Source organism: Macrotis lagotis, chromosome X (assembly GCF_037893015.1).
Source record: "Macrotis lagotis isolate mMagLag1 chromosome X, bilby.v1.9.chrom.fasta, whole genome shotgun sequence".
Taxonomy (NCBI): domain Eukaryota; kingdom Metazoa; phylum Chordata; class Mammalia; order Peramelemorphia; family Peramelidae; genus Macrotis; species Macrotis lagotis.
Genome location: NC_133666.1, coordinates 613,840,951 through 613,849,568, shown reverse-complemented (window position 1 = coordinate 613,849,568; position 8,618 = coordinate 613,840,951).

Here is an 8,618-nt window from a genome sequence, read left to right as displayed (position 1 = left end):
AGATACATACTTATTTTGCCCTATTTAATTCATTCTCTTATCATAATTTCAAGTAGTAGTCTCATCCTCCTAAGATTTCTTTTATTTCTACTTATACAATCAAACCATCTTTGTAAGTCAAAATCGGGTTCAGAATTGTAGTTCTCTTTTATACTTATACTTTTTCAAGAATGAAATTATGACTGAGGCAGGCCAATACTATTTTGTTCTTGATAGAATTCTATCAGATATCTGAATAGTTCAAATCTCTTTTTAGTGAACCTATCGTGTTTCTTCCTTTTTATTTTTCTCCTTCTATCTAAGTGATATCCACAATCTTTCCACAGCACTATCACTTCTTTATCTCCCTCTGAGTCTCACTTATATCCCCTCCATCATGCTCCTCTTTTTTTTTTAGTTTTTGGATTTTTCACATGTATTTTTCTTAATATACACAGTGTTACTTCTCCTTCCCTTGTATCTGGTCTGTTCCCTTTGAATACGATGCTATATATCTTTTCATGGCTCTTAAAAGAGTCTCTATTGGCTTTTTAGAGCTCTACAAATAGAGCAGTTCTCTGAGTCAGTTGTATTTTAGAGTTTAATAAAATAAACACAATTCATTCAAAAATAGTTATCAATAAGTCTGTTATTTCATAGAATCTAGTCAAATACTAATGATGATGATGATGATGACGATGATGATGATAACAACACATATAGAAGTTACTATGTCCCGAGTTATGCTAATGTTTTAAAAATATTATCACATTTAATCCTCACAACAACATTGGAAAAAACATATTTGTATTATCCCCATTTTGCAATTCAGGAAACTGAATCAAACAGAGGTTATGTGACTTGCCCAAGGACAGACAGCAAATATCTGAGCCCATCTTTGATCAAGTCTTCTTGACTTCAAGCCCTCCTGACTTCAGACCTGAGTCTATCGACTGCCACATAAGCTATATTCACATTATCAATAAGAATCTCTGTTGTGTTCCAGAATTCACTGTTATAAATAAAATTCATTCACATATAAAGTAAATACCTATTCATTCTACCAGGAAATATCTTAGGACTAGAGATCTTCAGAGAGTTTATTAATTAATTCAGATCATCCCAGGGTATGTCTCCTTACTTAATGACTAGCTTCATGTGGATACTCAGGAAATTGTTGAGCAAAGTTATTTCCATGATTACATCTGCTATAGTCTCTGATTTTAGCATACACATGGGAGAATCCATGGTAAAAAAGTGCCTTTTGTTCTACTGAGTCAAATGTTTTTTTTAAAACTCAATAAACAATAGACACAGCAGGATTTTATATTCTCCACACTTTACAATCAGTTGTGTGACTGTGAAAATGCAGTCTGCTGTAGAAAATCATCTGTGAAAGTCTGCCTGTTACCTTGTTATATTTTCATAAAATGCATGCATAGATCATTCTCATAAAGATTTTATAGAGATGAAAAAGTAGGGAATATGTGTTACTACATGCTAATTTTTTTTCTTGGTTGCCTTTTAAAAAAATTATCTCTTCCATTCTGTTGAAATCTTCCCCTTTTGAAGGTATCTTGAAAAATTGATCCTTAGGTGTTGTTCAAATACTATCATCAATAGAATGGATTTATTCTACATAATCAGATTCATCCACTCTTCCTGTATACAGTTCCTTAAATATTATAGTCACTGCCTCACAAAATACATCTAGTACTAAGGTTGAAATGTAGTGGTACCAGCTTTATCAGATCTGTACCCCTTTGTATCTATTTTTGCTTCTTCCAGCTTTATCTAGAATTTCCGTAGAACATCATTCAAAAAACCAAACTCTAATTTCCTTTGTGATTCTCTAGAAGCCTCCCTTACTTATCAAAGACTATAAGGAGATCAGAAATTTAATACTGAGGCATCCAGTACAAGACAGAATCTGAATGGGTCTCTAGTAAAGGTACAAATCATGTATGTATTATGATTCTCCAGGACTGATATTCAGACAAGTCTTTACTGTTTACTTTTCTCTAGACTTTCTCTAGCATATCCAGACAGGTACCTTCCCCTTCCCCTACCCTATACTATACTATACCACTCCTGCCTTCTTATAACATGTCAACCCCCATCTTGTTTATCTTTTTTAAAATATATGAATTTCCCTCATAGAATGTAAGTTTCTTGAGGGCGGAGATTATCTTTCTGTTTGCATGTGTGTGTTTTCAGGAAACAGCACAATGAATAAATATTTGTAACTGACTGATTGATTCCCCAGTGGGTTGGGATTAGGGAACACCAGATCCCAGACTATTACAAACCTGGTCATCTCTACCTGAACTCAGAGCACTCGGTCTGTCGATCTCTCCCTCCTCTACTCTTCAAACGTTTTCCTTTGCACTTTATCTCTCTCCCTTTCCCACCTGCGTTATAACCTAGGTTCATGCATCATTGAAACATAGATTTCAAACTAGAAGGAGAAATTCCTACATCTTCATTTAACAATGTTAGGTCATACAGTGGATCAGGAACTGGATCTAAAGCCAGGAAGATCTGAACACAAAGACAGCCTCAGTTGCTTACTAGCTTGTGACTTGAGGGATAAGTCACTTAACTTCGGTCTACCTCAGTTTCCTCAAATTAAAAGAGGAATAATAATAGCAACTACTTTCCAGAGTTGTTGAAAGGATCAAAGAAGGAAGTGTTTAGCACTTTCTTCCCCAACAGATAAATGTGTTGATACATAAAACTATTTCCTAATTTATAAAATGAGAATAATAATAGTATCTACCTTCCAGAGTTTTACAAGGTTAAAATTGAGATATTATCATTTTGATGTCCTTTTTTGCTATTTTGATGTACCTTGTAGATTCATTTCAATTCAGTCAACAAACATACACTTGATATGAGAGAAGCTCTGTCCTAGGATCTAGCCAGCAAATAAAAAAATAATAATCATTTAAGGCTTGCAAACACTTTACAAATATTATCTCATTTTATCCTAATAACAATCCAAGGAGTTAAATGATAAGTTCTATTGGAATGTAGAGTGAGGCTGACAGGTGGCTAAGTTCCTTGAAAAGAGAATCTATTCATTGGTTATTGTTTAAAGATCACAAGCTCAGAATGCCAATATTTAAAGAAGCATGTGGAGATACTGAATAAGCATCGCTTCTCAGTACTCTGTTCCTCCTTTGTTTTCAGCATGTTATCCCTGTCACTGCAGGGATAAAAAAGCAATCTCTTAGAACTTAGAACCATTCTGTACTTTTTAGCAACAGTAGACATGATGGGTAGAGAGGATCATTTTCTCTATATTTAATTGAACTGATTGTCAGACACTGGACCCCATTCATGATAGTTGTAGCAGCTATTTCTGTAGAACCCCCTACAAGCCATCTATAATCACCATGACTAATGATCTGTTAGATAATTAATAACAAAATTAAATAAGTTAATAATGCTAAATGATACTAAATAAGACTAAAAATGCTGGCTTCCAAGCATTAAGATTTGCAAACACCTTAAAATATTATCTTACTTATCCTAAGAGTTAACAATCCTAAGAGTTAAATGCCATTGTTGCCTATTTTACACATGAGGAAAATGAGGGAGATAGATTTAGTGACTTGCCCAGGTCACACTGTTCAGGCTAGATTGAATTTAGTCTTCCTGACTCAAGATACAGCTCTATCGACTGTCCTTCCTAGCTACAGAAAGGAGATGACTTTCCTTCTAGTGGAATTCATTTTCCTATGCCTGAAAGACTGATTCTGCACATTGAAAGGAAATTCTACCCATCTTATAAAGTTCATTATAAATGCTAACTATTTCTAACACCTTCTCTAATACTCCAATAAATAATGGTAGATGTTTCATACAATGAACATTTATTTTTAATAAGCATTTGTTAAGTACCTATTGTGTACAGAGAACCATACTGGATACAGGGAAAGACAAGATTTGTAAAACCATATTACAGCCCCCATGGAATACCAGACAACACAAATGGTTATGTCTAAGTAATATACAAATATATGAGAGGCATGAGCAAAATGATATTGTCTTGGCTAATATGACAGGAAAGGCAAAAACAAATGTAAGAGTAATGTGGGAAATTTGGGACACTGTTGGTGTAATTGAAAAATGATCCAACCATTCTGGTGAGCAAACTATGCCCAAAGGGTTATAAAACGATAACCTTTAACTCAGCAATACCATTATTAGGTCTGTTTGCAAAAAATAAAATAAAAAGAAAATGAAAAGGACCCATATGCACAAAAATATTTTGACAACGAATTAGAAATAGAAGGGATGTTTATCAATTGGGGAATGGCTGAAAAAGTCGTATTATATGAATGTGATGAAATAATATTGTTCTATTAGAAAAACCTATGACAACATATATAAACTTGATGGTAAGTGAAGTGAACAGAACCAGGGGAAAAAATTGTACATAGTAACAGCAGTATTGTGAAATGATCAACTGTGAAACTGTGCTTATTCTAAACAATATAATGACCCAAGATAATTCCAAAGGATTTAAGATGAAAAATGCTAGCTATCCCCAGAGAAAGGAATGATGGGGTTTGAATGGAATAAAAATATGTTCTGTTTTTTTTTACTTTTCTTGATTTTTTTGGTCTGCATTTTCTTCTGTAACATAGTTAATATGGAAATTTTTTTCATGACTACACTTTTATAATCTATATCAAATTAATTGCCTTCTCAAGGCGAGGAGAGTTGAAGGGAGAAATGGAGAGAATTCAAAACTCAAAGTTTCAAAAAATGTGTTAAAATTTTATTTACACATAATTGAGAAAAATTTCAATTTTTAACGGGAAAAACCCAAAAGATAGAACACTCAATAATCCTATAATTCCAGTCACCATCCTTATAACTTTCCTACTCAAAACATTCCTCCCTGGCCATTGCTCTCCAAGATGTGTATATTTTTAATAAGATGCAAACTACTCAATATCAGCAATTATTATTATTTACATTCCCAGCATTTAACACAGTGTCTCACTCATCATAAGAGATAAATAAATGCATTTTCATTTCATTCCATGTAAAATCTGGGGGGAAGGATCATGACAAATCAAGACATTTCTTAGAGCAGGTACCACAATCCTTAAAAGATAGTAATTCAGTGGAGAGGAGGAAGGACATTTGAAGTAGCATTAGTAATGGCAAAGAGGAAGAAAAATGTGAGGATATGGAAAAGTAGTAACTAATTTGGTTAACTGGAATATTTGGAATCATACATAATGAGAGAAATGGGGTGGCAGGAGTTAACGAAGAAATTCTGAACTTCAGTCTCAAGTAATTGGGTGTCATAAATGAAATTTATGCAGAGAAGTGATAGATCATTATTGTATCTTCATTCTTCCAGACTACTTAACTTTGGACTAGGCTGAGCTTTGTATACTTGGTGGAGCAGGGATGTCTTGCTTAAGCCTTTGTACACTATGGATCCTTTGGCTGCTTTCTTGGGGTTATAGGTATTAAGTGACTAAATCTGATACTCTTTAATACTTTATTTCTTATTTAGGATTGGTTTCTCAGGCTGCTACTAATAGTTATAAATCTGAATGTCAATCTGCTATGCCCAGGCCTGTCTCCTACATCTAAATGTTGACTTGGTCTTTGTTAATACCACCTGGTCCGCTTTGTAATAGCACCAATAAATTCCTTCACCTGGGTCAACAAACCGCAAGATTAGAGACATCTTAGATGAGGAGAGAGCAATCCTATGGTTATCCATAAACATTTCCTCCCCAGTTTAAGTGGGTTTCTTAACAATAGGAATTTGAAGCAAACATTATAAGTTATGAAAGGTTCATAATGTAGAACTATGTCATCTATATAAAATCTCATTTGTTGCTGTAAGAGTCTTTGTCCTTTCTGTATAAAATGCCCTGAACATTTTGTATCAGGATTGGCTTCTGTAAGGATGCCATCCTCCCTGGGTTCCAATAAGATCATAGAGAATAAAATTTCATTTATAAAATAAACTTTTGCTATTTCATTTTTAGCCTAAGAAATTCATGATTAATATAAGTTATACCCAAATCTCAGCAATCTCAGCCTTGGCTGAAGACTTTCAAGATCTAGAGCAAAGTCTAATCACTGCCCTCATTATCTGAGCTCTTTGAATTGTTGACTCGAATTTGGATTCACATAACACTCCTGCTTTGGGGGTTTTTTCTCCTCTCAAATCATTAATTTATCAAGAAAATTTGAGATTCTAGGTGCTTGGAATTCAAAAACCAATATGAAAAAAGAATGTAAACTCAAAAAACTCACTGAAAAGAAGGGAAGAGGTAGCATTGTGTAGTCAGTCAATCAATCAATAAGCATTTATTAAATGTCAACTAAGGTAATCACTGTGCTAAGTACTAGGGATACAAAAAGTGACAAGTCATTTCTTGCTTTCAAAGAGCAAACAATATAATGGGAGAGACAAAAAAGATATATGTACAAACTGTACAAGATAAATAGGAAATATTTAACATAGGGATGACACTAGAATTAATAGTTAAGGAAAACCTTCTAGTAGAAGATAAAATATTAGAAAGAGATTTTTATTTGATCATTCAGACTCTAGGAGGCTTTGGAGGGCATTACTATGAAGGTATAAATTAGACTGAATGACCTCTGAGGTTTGAAAAACTCTGACATTTAGAAATTCTGTAACTAAATAGGACAGAGTCTGGAAACAAAGAGACCTGGTAAGTGATTAGAATCATGACTTTGTAAATGGGGAGAGGGAAAGGGAAACAAATATTACATATATATATATATATATATATATATATATATACACACACACACACACACACACACACACATATGTTCTTTCTTCCTGAAAGATAAGCTCTGCCCAAAACCCAGGAGACAACACTGCTTCTCAATGATACCTTTGTTTATTTGGGGTCTCATACATCACCTCAGATCTTTACCTCCACCCACACCCAGTAGTTCATCAAGAGTGGCACAGATCTGCTAATTCCAAACATATATCACTTAATTAACTTCCTCAAAGGAGACTAGACAAGTCCTTCATCACTAAGAGAAGACTATTTAGTGGACAGAGGGAGGAAGGATTCCAAATTCTCCATTCTGTCCCTTTTAGTTTCTCTCCAGACAGTTTCTGGTTCACATGAAGAGAAATTCATAATGCATCCAGGCAAATCTCCAGTTCCCTTGGATTTATTGCCTTTTTTTCTTGATATGTGGGAAAGGGATTTTTCTGAGGTGAAAAATAACTCCTGTTATCTTTTCCCTTTCACATTTTCCTGAAGTTCATCCTCTCTCATTAATTGTTAACTAATCAAAATTGATCTCCACTTTTAGGAATACCCCTCTTCCAATGAACCATGAGCCCATCTCCATGACTGTCTTTGGTCTAAGAGAGAGACAGTCAAATGATCATCCTTTTATTAAAATGTTGGAATTATTAATAAAGTGATTAAATTATCTAGAAATTATACCTTTTGAACTTTTTAATTACTGCAGCATATATACAGACATTCATACACAAATATATATGTATATAGTACACACATGCACTATAAAATATACATATGGTTGTATATACCATACACATGTATGAATGCTCATCGACATGTATGTGAACATGAATACAAACATGGTAACATATATAGGCATAGATATTGATTGAGGTTTCCCAAATGTCTTAGTGCAGACTTAAGATATTGAAGGAAGAGATAATCAGGTTTAAGTGACTTGCTTAAATTGATTAAATAACAATTAGTATCTGAGATTGGTTTTTAACTCAGATCTTCCTGACTCCTAGGTCAGAGTTCTACCTTACCACTTAGTTGCCTCCAATTTCAAGTAATTAAAACTTAACACTGCACCAGGACTCTGGGGACACTCTTTTTAAGAATAGGGATAAAGATTGGAACTTGTGATTTCATTTCATTTTTAAAGAGGATCAATGACATCATGGGATGATGTCTTGACTTGCATGTGAATTAGATTTAAGTAAGGTAGAGTTGCACAAAATTGTCAACCTCTTTCTTTTCCAGATTCATTGATATTCAGAGACAAGACAAAACTCAGGATGACTGATGATGGCCCAGAATACCATGGATAACTTTGGGATCTTTGTTATCTGACAAATTCTAAGGAATCCTTCATGACCATTGTAACAAAGTGTTCTCAAGCACCCATTTTTTGTGGGGGGGGGGTCTCCACTTGCTTGGAGTAGACATCCCCTTAACTCACCAGTGAGTTTGAAACACTTTGGTTGCTCTCAACCAGGTTAACTTGTCTTCTGAAATTTTATTTTTATCAGAATGTGGACATTGCACATTTTACACCTTCTTAGAATCACTGGTGAGAATTGGGGGACTGGTGGAAAACAAAAGTAAATGAGCAGCTCCAAAAGCATCCAGTAAGCTCTCACCCCAAAGATGTGAGTCCTCCCTAATCACCCCATTTCTACCAGGGTCATTCATAATCCTCCCTGCAATACATAGTTGTCCTTGACACTGTCAGTTCAACTCACTCTTCGAGTTGCTCTACCCTCTCACCTTCACTTTCTTGCCCAATTCTAGATTGCTTCCACCTTAGCTACTGCTATTGTAATAGGTGAGTCCCTAATCTAGGTCAACATTTCA